A 10,773-nucleotide genomic window follows, 5' to 3' on the forward strand; every position below is an offset into this window, starting at 1 on the left:
TAATTCTTGTGGCCTTTTCATGGTGGCATTCAGAAAAGTTTCCACTCTGGTGATGTTTGACTGAGGCTAAAGCCCCCAAACTGAATCAATACACAAAAATACAGAACTTCTTCAGACTAATCACACATTTGAGCATTTTTGTCTTGTAAACAACCAACTACAGTCTTACACTTGACCCTAGGAATGGATGAGCTCCCTCTCCTTGATGGGTTCAGCAACTCAAGGTGGTGTCCCATGTTTCACAAAATCCAGTCCCCACTGGAGACAGCCTGCCAGGGACCCACAGAGGGGCTGAGTGGGGAATTAGGGGGGCCAAGGTCTTCCACTTGTGTCTGCTGGCTCAGGTGTCCTCAAGAGGCAAAGATGCTCCCAATGATGTCTTCACATTCAGGGAAGGAGAGAAAAGCCCTGGGAAGCAGAGATGGGATTGCAGCCTCTCTGTGCAATAGCAGGGGTGTACATTTGACATTTATGCTGTGCCGCCAGCCACTCCAGCTGAGTGGTGCAGTCTTGGCTGCTCCCCAGGGACCTGCCGCATTTGTATGCAGGACCAAAGCAAGAGGGGAGAGAAACTGCAGAGTCAGGCAAAGTTTCCCATTCGTCATGGCCCAAATTCACCAGCAATAAAGCGTTAGAGGAGAGTGCTTAAAAAAACCCTAAGGATTTCCCTGGAAGAGCTCAGAACAACATTTATAACCAGGTGTTGGATACACTACTGCACAAGAAACCCTGTTACAGAGTGATAAAATTAGACAGACAGGATTTCTTAAAACGTATTACAGGGACTATATAAAGGTTTACCCACAGCAGGTCCCCCCGGTGCAATGCACTGCACAAATACATGTTTGGAGAACGTCCCTTCCTGCCTATAGCCTGAAATGATCTATGGGGGAGGGAGAAGGAAGGTCTGTATCATCTTCGTTACCTAAATGAGGGATCAAGGCAGGACAGCTCCATCCACGCTCATGTGTGTCTGACCAGAAGAATAATCACCACGTTTCTGCTCCTCAGTTTCCTAATCTGTGAAATGAGGACAACACACAGCAATTCCTAGGGGGGTTGGTTGAAACTTTCTTCGTTAGCACTTGGAAAGCATTTGAATCATTTCAAGTAGGTAGTGTTATATTAATGAAAAATATATGCACGGGTGGCATGTACCCCAAGTATGGTTTTCACAGATGACATCCAGAAGGGATGTCAGAGGATGCCATCCAAGGACCATCCCGTCCCTGGAGTAAGCCTATATCTGAACGAGAGAGTATATCTCGTTCAGAGATATCTCGTTCTATATCTGAGAGAGAGTATCTTCTCTCCTGGTATACAGCTGCTTGCTGGTGAAGGAAAACCCATGCCAGATACAAACCTCAAGCTCTGGCTCACAGCTGCTTGGCTGGGAAGCCTTCCCACTCGACCAAACGTCACCTCTTCCCATCATTGCTTCCCCCACAATCTCACAGGATGAAAAAAACCCATGATATATGCATGGCCACCTCCCCATCCAGCAATGACAGCAGCCCACGCTGCAATGGCTCTCCAGGCACCACCTTGGCCTTTCTGTCCCCTGCCTGTTGACTCATACGGTCCTCTGCTCATGTGCTGGATTTATTTTTCCCCTTCAAGCACCACTGCTGCCTTCCCTGCAACAAGATATGGCAGAGCTAATGCTCCTCATCGCATTGTTTTCACAGGATAGAAGACATAGGCAGGACTCTTGAGGGACCAGACTGCATTAACCCAGTAACAAATGAGGACAAGGTAAGAGGAGAGAATAAAAGCCCACAGGTAATGTCTTTTCACCTCAAACAGAGAGTACCACAGTGACAGCGAAGGCTAAAAGCCAGCCTAGAGAGCAGATGGGGCTTGCAGACAGACCAGAAATCAGGAGGAAAAGTTGTCCTACCTGTAGCTCAGTGGCCACCTTGGCCATACAGAGACTGGCACAGACCTGCAGTCAAGCTAGTACCCCCTTCACCTCCTCTCTGCAACTTCACAACCTGAGCCCTGACACCCCAGACATCTGGCAGATAGATAAGGGACCAGGAGGAGACAGGAGGATCTACAGCGCTCACTGGTTGTGTCTCGCCGTTACGTGGTTACTTCCCTGGAGCAATCCATGCTGCGCCTGGCACAGCGGTGTGGAAACACCACACAGACAGGATGGTCAAAAAATGGCTACAGACCTTTTAGACCTTACCCCATAAATCACCACAGTCCACAGCCCACTGGTGCGCATGGTATTGGGTGGCCTCGCTGCCCCTCTCGGCGGTGATGGTTGCTCACTGCTGTCCCCTGTATGACTGGGCTTTTAGCTACTTTAGAATTGCCAAACTTCACCCAAATTTTCAATGCAGAGTCTACTGCTGTCTGAATTTTGAGCTAGAACCAAGCCCATTCAGGAGCTGCAAGTTTATCTCAGGAGCTGCAGAAGGGGATGTGAGGATGGGTCACCCCAGCCTTGCTGCCTGGAGTGCAACTAGGTCTCATCTGACATAGTGCGGTGAGGACAAGGCTGAAACAAACTCCCTCTATAGTCAATAGACAAAGAAGTGCCAATGGAGAGTATCTAAAGACTGTAAAGGCAAACCATCTTCCTCATCAGGAAATGTCATAATGTCTCATTGACATTAGGACCTCGAAGACATGCAGGGAGAACCACCTGAGTTGACCTTGTGGTGGAGGGTCCATGCTCTCCTCACCAATGAAGGACTTTATAGTACAAGGTTGGGCTTTAGGTAACACAGTCCCACCTACACCTCTCTAACTACCCTGGTGTCAGCAGGAGGGGACAAACAAGCCCATGTTTCTGTTGTGTATCAGGGTACACCAAGCTGCTCCCTGGGTGTGGGCCAGACAAAGCCACGATGGAGGATGTTAGCCAGGGAACCCCTAAGAAGGAGACATTTATAATATATATTACAATCTTAGAACTATATTAAAACAACATTCAAGTTGTTTTGTAATATGTAATAATAAATATTACAGTCTTAAAACTACACTAAAAGAGCATTCTACACTAAAATATCACATATCGAAGGTTAAGAATTAAGATGGCTAATTCAAACCCAGCACAGCTCCCAATGCTTTCAGAGAGACATTATTTAAAGGATCTCATATTAACTTCTTTTTTCCCCCCAGGACCTGCCTGGAGAATGAATCAGGGTTTGCAGTGAAGGAGACTGTTGTCTGTAAGATCACTGTCTCACTTGTTGTAGAAATTGGAAGTGTGTCATAAATAAGCCAGGGAACTGCAGGAGAGGGAAGGACAGTTTCATTGCTGGGCAGCTGAATGCTGCCTTGGAGATCTGGTCGCTGTCTCTCCTCTGTTTAATCCTGAAATAAAGAGACTAAATATTCAGATAATCAGGCTTCTGTAAATGAGTGCTCCTGAAGTGGGACAATCTTTCTGCACTTCATCTTCCTCACTGGCAGTAACAACTCACGGAAAAGTTGTGAGGACCAGCTCATTCCTGCTTGTAAAGAGAACCAAGTTCCTGGAGCACACGAGGATGCTGTAGAAGGTCAAAGCGTTAATTATTAATCTGAAGAGTCGCTTTGAGATTCCCATCTGTTATGTAGCCCACATAAAACAGAAAGTACACAGTATGAGCTTGGCAGTGAAAAAGAAAAAAATCCCATGAAATGGCAAAACTGTTCTGCTCCCCCGGTGAACAACTGGAAGGAGTAACATGGGTAAAATCACAGAATGAGGAGGGAAGGGACCTTGGGAGGTCTCTAGTCCAACCCCTGCACAAAGCTGAAATCAAACCAAGCTGCTCAGGGCTTTGTCCATTTAGGTCTTGAAAACATCCCAGGATGGAGGTCATACAACCATCCTGGACAACCTGCCCCAGTGCCTAATTAGCTCATAGTAGGAAGTTTTTCCAGTTGGAAACTCTTGTTTCAATTTACGTCTGTTTTTTTCTCATTCTCCTGCCTTGCACTTCTGTGAAAAGCCTGGCTCCATCTCCTGAATAACCTCCTTGTAGGCACTGGGGGGCTTCTATCAGTCCGTCCCCAGCCTTCACCAGTGCAAGGGGTTAGTCCATCCTGGGTGAGCCCATCCTGGGTTAGTCCATCCCAGGTGAATCCATGTCGGGCGAGTCCACCCCAGGTGAGTCCACCCCAAGTGCAGGACTTTACCTTTGTCCTTGTTGAATTCCACAAGGTTCTTGTCAGCCCCAGCCTGTCCTGGTCCTCCTGTATGCCAACCCTGCCCTCATGCGTATTGACTATTCCCTCAAGTCTGGTGTCACCCACAAATTTGATGAGGTGAATTTCATCTCCTCCTCCAGGTTGTTGACAAAAATATTAAAAAGGAAAGGTCCCAGGACAGTTCCAGCCAGTTTCCTACCCAATTAGCTGTCCACCCCTCTAGACTGCAGTTTCTCTTGTATCTTTGATACAAGGATGCTGTGGGACATAATCTCAAAAGCCTTACTGAAGTCAAAGAAGACAATATCCACTACTCTCCCCTCATCCACAGATCTACCAGTCCATCCTTAAAGGCCATCACTAGGTGAATGATGGTAAATTAATTTTGGTCATTCCCAGTCACCTCCTCCTTCATGTGCCCAGACAGAGCTTCCAAGAGGATGTGCTCTATGATCGTCCCAAGAACTGAAGGGAGGCTGACAAAACTAGGTTCTCCGATAATCCTTCTTGATTTTTTGAAGATGTGCTAGAGAGGGAGGCGTGCTTTGGAAGAGGGAGGGATGTCTTCCTATCTCATCCTTGTCATGCAGATGCTCAGACCTACAAAACTGTCCTGAAGACACTCTCCGTTCCACCTGGCAAATCAATGAGTGTTGATGGCATTAGGTACCACACACTGCATTCACAAATACACACCAGGGTCCACAGTGCTTTCTCCCATGGCCCCTCAAAATAAAAAGGGCGCTGTAAAAGAGAGCAGCCCTGGCTCCAGACTTAAATTCCATCTAAAGCTGCAAATAAAATGAAGTATTTAATCAACATTTGCAACAGGTGTTGCTGACCATGAGATGTGGCCCTGCAAGGACAGATACCCAACCATGCTCTAGAAACCAGAGAGGGATAAGGAATTTAAGCAATGAGCAGCATCGACCAGCTTAGCTTCACTCTCCAAACCGAGTAAACTGAAAAAAAAACCCAAAACCCAACCCCAGGATGAAAAGTCACCTTGGGCTTTGCTTGGGTCTAATCTTCATAATCTGTACTGTTCAGAGGTGTCCTTATATTTCTCTTCTGCCTGTGGTTTTTTTTAATTAGGATTAATTTTAATTGAAGTCTATCCAATTACTTCTAAATCAATTCATTCCCCTATCCCTGCCAGCAGCAGATTTTCAGTAAAGGCTCCTTAGTATTTTTTGCAGAATGCACTATCAGTTCCCACACCCCAGACCCTACAAAGCTCTGAAAACATAGATCTGAGATGTACCTTAGCTTTAGGAAATCTTCGTAATAAATTCAGCACATTCCCTACAATGGCATCATATATAGTTTGATAAATACCACTAAAGGAGGAAAAAAATCCCACCATCCAAACATAGACTGATAAATGAAGTGTTTTGCTTATTACTCAGAAAGAAGAAGAAGAAATCATGATCTACTTCCCTGAATTCTCTGGAGGTCTGGAAGTACAGAAACGAGACTCACCTTTTATTGTCCTTAACTCCTGCTGAAATGGTTTCTTTTATGTCAGCCAAGACATTACTGTTATTCTTGCTGCATCCTCCAGGCAGCTAGGCAATTAGGGCTCAATCCTGCAGCATGCTGAGCTGCTGCAGGACGGAAGGGAGCATACACAGTGCCTTGCTAGAGCACAAAATACTGCACAAAAAATACTGCATTTTCTAAAATTTCTACAAAATTTGCCATGACTTGGTATACAACTTCTTAAAAGGACCAGCCCCTGTTGTCACACACCTCTCTAGGTCTGTTTTCCAGGAACATCAAAGTAGTTGTGTCCTAATGACTTTTTTGAAAGGAACAAACATCCCCTTAATTTATAGGCAAAGGGGATTTTTTTTGGTCCTTGGCCTGTTCATCCAGCCAAGGAGGGGAAACCACAGCCTGCACCTCATCATTACTGCATCCAGTAGGTACAGCCTGACCAGCAGGTATCAGACAGTCACAGTCATTCTTATCACTTCCCTAGACTATTTTTCTAAAAGGCTAAAAAAAAGCCCTCTAAATAACTAGGAAGAAATTGCAATTTCCCTACAGAGTTGGAAATCATCAAACAAAGGCCACTGCTGGGCCCTCATCGACGCTACTGCACCTTCTACTTCTGCCTCCCTGTGATCTAGTATAATTTACACATCCAGTTATACTCTTCATTTAGCTGAGACCTAGTTTTTCTGACTAAAAAACCTTAATTAATGTAAGTGATGCAATTCCAATTCAATGATCTTCTGTGTATACGTCAAGCACTCACGGCGACTTAATGCTGTGGTTTCTATCTCGAGTCCTGCCAATGACATAATTGCTGCTTCTCTCTTTACTTCTTTCTTAATTATTTCACATCCAGCTACTCATTATTCTCTAAAGCCTCAGCCTCCCTTTTATATTATTTGCACCGTAATAATACCTGAAGGCTTCAACTGAACTAGAGCCCACTGGCCTGCAAACTATGTCTATAGGAATATACACAAGGGAATATATATCTCACTTAAGTGACATGGCAGATGTCATTCATGCTGTTGTAGGAATATGAAATATTGAGGCACATCCAGATCATACCATTTGCTCAAGGAGATGCAATAGGTTGTGGCAAAGCCAGCAGCCAAACCTCACCAGACCTGCAAATATATTAACGGCAATGCTCCACCTTGCTTTGCTCACTTCAGCTGCTGTCAGAGTTGCACCCAATAAAGTGCCATGGCAGAGCAGAGGATCAGGTCCATTTTTATGAGATCTGGGCAGAAACTCAGAGGTAATAACTGCAGAAAAATCCAGTTAAATACCCCTTTAGAAACAGAAGTGAGACTCTACCCATCTGCAGTCATAACAGGGAAAAATTGCCAGCACAGAAGCCTGACCAAATTTTTTGCACGTAATTATAATGTGCCCTTCTAAATTCACCTTCTCTTTTCAAGGAGATCACATATTCTTCACTTCCTGTCCCAAACTGCTTTCCAGGGACAGATTGCACTTGTGTTGCGTGTCTCCTACTCACTAGAGCTAATTACTTTTGGCTGGCAAGGCTCTTCGTGCTTGCCTGTCCTCTGTTGCTCTGAATCAGAACCGCCCTTTCGTGCAGCACTGATGGAGATTCCCCGTCAGCCACAGGCAGGAGCAGATTTGGAGCAGGAGGTTGTCCTCACGCTCTGCCGGACCTTCCACCCTGCTTGGCAGCTTTCTGTCCTCTCCGGACAGTAAAGATTTATTTGAGCATTGTCACCCAACTGGACTGTTGCATCTCGCATGGCTTTGCTGTACACCAGGAGCTCCACCTTGGGAATAGCGAGTTTCTCTCCTGTGACCACTCACTTTTCTAAGGGGTCCCTAAAAAGTAACTAACCAAAAGACATCTATTTGCAATCAGCCTACATTTATCATATAGTAGTCCCTACCTTTACTAAAATCTGTTGATATTTTAGATCCACAGACCACTGCGGACCCTTTTCCTTTCTTCTTCAGTACCATGTATTTCATCAATACCTCTTTCCTCTAAAATATTATAAATATGTTTGACCACACCATACAAGTCTATCAGCCATCTCCAAGTGACCTACCATGGCCATAATTCACAGACAACAGTGCTGGACTGGCTGCCCTACCCAGCTATTTTAGCTGCCCTGCTCTCTTATTTCTCCAGGGCTTTTTCTTTGATCCCTTTGGGGCACACAACTCCCCCAGTCTCTTCTCTTGCTCTGTGTTTCTTGCTGTTAGGCGCTCAGTCATCAAATAAAAAAAAAGGCTTTGGCTGGATGTAAAAGCGATCAGCGCAATAATACCAACTAAAGCCCGAGGCCCTAACATTTCATCCTCTTTTTCTCCAGACAGACTCCTCCTCCCAGCTCCGTTCCTCCCCTCCAGTCAACAGCTACACACACGCATCTTTCATATGTACTGGTATCCTTTCCTAATAAAGCATCTCAAAACCATCACTAGCGTATTATCAGCCATCCTGTAGGGATGCAGAAAGCAAGGCACAAGGAGTTAAATTCCTCTCTCCTGTTGCCTTGAAAACCAACAGCAGAGAAAGGCACATAAGGCAGGACTTTCTCTAACCACTAGACCAGCAGTGACAAACCACTGGCTTTATGGCTAAGCCCAGCACCAACCACAGACAAAAATAACCCACCCCAGTTGCTTTTTAATTTTCTGAATGCATTTGGCATTGGATGCCCAAAAGCTTTGTCCTGTCCGCACTAGGTAAGTTTTCCCGGGATGGTCACTCCTCCTCACATCCCCCAGATGAACATATCTTCCTTTTCTTCCCCCAAAAGCCTTCTGCTTTTCTTCTTAGCCAGAGCTCTCGGCCAGGGCTGTGCTACCTTAATTCCACGGGGCTTTATACTAGGAGTGCCCAGATCCTGCACTGACCTTCAGACCAATGTCCTTTCTATTATCATCCCTGGAGACTGTAAATACATCTCCGGAAAGCTGGTTGTTTTCTTGAAGGTATTTATAGCATTAACATCACTCTTCTTTCTTCAGATTTCTGTCTGCTTTTGTCTGTGTATAAAAATTAAACCCTTGATATAACCCAAGGAAAAACCACGTCCTGTTCACCAAAGCATACCAGATCGAGGGCCGACACTGCTGACGCTGGCTGGGATTCATCAGACACTGCCTCACTGCTTGGAGGTACAGAGATCTCCAATTTTTTGGTGGTGCCTTCAGGAAAAATGGGATAAGACACTCATTTGAGACCTCAGTTTCCCTCCAGCCCCCAACATATTTGGCTTTGCATCAGCCAATCCAGAAACCAGGAAGGCGAAGTGAGACCATGGCAAACTTTACGGACTCGATCACTAAGATGTTCAAGGCATTTTGAACCTCCTCCCCAGGTGAAAGCTCAGCCCTTTGCTACATCCTTCCAGCCTGAGGTAGGGCATGCAGTTGAAATTTCTCTGCCATGAGTCCCGTGAAACAAATACAGCAGGGTATAGTTTAGTTCCCAACGTGGCAAATATGCAAGATGTCAACATCTGCTTTTTATCCTTTAATACCTGCAAAGTCCAAGCCAGGGCAGATTTAACCCGAAAGAGGTTTGGATCTGGACTGCTCTGAATTTGACCCTCACTTTTAGGGCTTTTTGGCTCCCTATGGGATGGGAACATCCCTGGATGTCTCTCCCCAGGTCAGCTTCCCTGGGGAAAACCTCAACCCATCTTGGCCAGTTCCTCATAACAAGATGCTGCCTTGTAAACAGGTTTGCAAAGCCCTGCAGGCACCAGGGAAAGGCACACACACCCACTTGCCAACGTTGCTCCTGTATGCCTCCCTCCAAGCATCCTCCTGTAGCCTGACCCTCAAACATCCAAATCCTCAAGCATCCCTCCTTCAGGGTTCCCTCCTGCATCCTGACCACAGAGCATCCCTCTCTCTGAGCATCCCACCGGGAATCCCGATTCCTGAGCATCCCTCCTGAACACTTCCCCTCCAAGCATCCCTCCCTCGATCATCCTTCCTGCATCCCAACCCCTTGAGCAGCCCTTACTGCAAGCATCCCTCCTGCATACCTCCCTCCGAGGCCTCTCCTACATCCCAGCCCCTGAGCATCCCTCTGAGTATCCCTCCTGCATCACAACCCCAAGCTTCCCTCCCTCTGAGCATCCCAGTTCCTGAGAATCCCGACTGAATCCCGACCCCCAAGCGCTCCTTACTCCCAGCTCCTTCCTGCACCCCGAACACCCTCCTGCATCCCTCCATCTGACTAGCCCCCCCCCCCCCGAGCATCCCTCCTGCACCCAGCATCCCTCCTGCATCCCTTCCCCCTTCCCTCCGAGCAGCCCGACCCCCAAACACCCCTCCTGTACCACTTCCTTCGAGCATCCCTCCCTTTGAGCATCCCTCCTGCACCCCTTTCCCGGAGGCTTCCTTTCTGCATCCCGATCCCCGAACACCCTTCCCTCTGAGCAGCCCTCCTGTACCTCCGGGCATCCCTCCCTCCGAGCATCTTGACCCCCGAGCAACCTCCTGCATCCCTTTCCCAGCCACCCCTCCTGCATCCCTTCCCCGAGCACCCCTCCTGCACCCCTCTCCCCGACTAATCCTCCTGCATCCCTCCCCGAGCACCCCTCCCGCACCCCTCCCCCGAGCACCCCTTCTGCACCGCTCTCCCCGAGCACCCCTCCCGCACCCCTCTCCCCGAGCACCCCTCCCGCACCCCTCTCCCCAACTAATCCTCCTGCGTCCCTCCCCGAGCACCCCTCCCGCACCCCTCTCCCCGAGCACCCCTCCTGCATCCCTTCCCTGCGCATCCCTCCTGTATTCCGACCCCAGACCACCCCTCCTGCATCCCTTCCCAAGCACCCCTCCCTCCGATCACCCCAACCCTTGACCGCCCTCCTCCGAGACCCCCTTCCTCCCTCCCTCCCCACCTGCCCCGCCTTACCTCCCGCCGTGGCCGTGGCCGTGGCCGTGCCGTGCCCCTAAGGCTGCGGCGTGGCCGGCTGCGAGCCGCAGTCCTGCGGGCAGCGCCGGGGCAGGGCCGAGGGCGGCGGCGAACTACAAATCCCAGCGCGGCCGGGCCGGGCCGAGCCGCGCCCCCGCTTCCTCCTCCTCCTCCTCCTCCCCCTCCTCCTCCTCCCCCTCCCCCTCCTCCTCCTCCCCCCCCCTCCC

At 48.3% G+C, this 10,773-nt stretch overlaps 1 protein-coding gene across 8 annotated transcripts in view; it reads right to left on the minus strand.

Moving 5' to 3' along the window:
- Positions 1 to 10,678, minus strand: part of USP35 (ubiquitin specific peptidase 35) — a 29,601-nt gene extending 18,923 nt beyond the window's left edge. For 2 of the 8 annotated variants that reach the window (XM_072850834.1, XM_072850832.1), the window contains exons 1-3: positions 10,547 to 10,678; positions 8,729 to 8,823; positions 926 to 1,020 (exon numbers count right to left, since the gene is read on the minus strand). The gene's annotated coding sequence lies outside the window, so the exon portion shown is untranslated. Of the gene's footprint in view, positions 1 to 169; positions 301 to 925; positions 1,021 to 8,728; positions 8,824 to 10,546 lie in introns of those variants that run through there. The other 6 variants (XM_072850836.1, XM_072850835.1, XM_072850833.1 and 3 more) reach the window with 5 other exon arrangements.
- Between the last annotated feature and the right edge of the window lie 95 nt (positions 10,679 to 10,773).

This window comes from Ciconia boyciana, chromosome 1 (assembly GCF_034638445.1).
Source record: "Ciconia boyciana chromosome 1, ASM3463844v1, whole genome shotgun sequence".
In the NCBI taxonomy this organism is placed as follows: Eukaryota; Metazoa; Chordata; class Aves; order Ciconiiformes; family Ciconiidae; genus Ciconia; species Ciconia boyciana.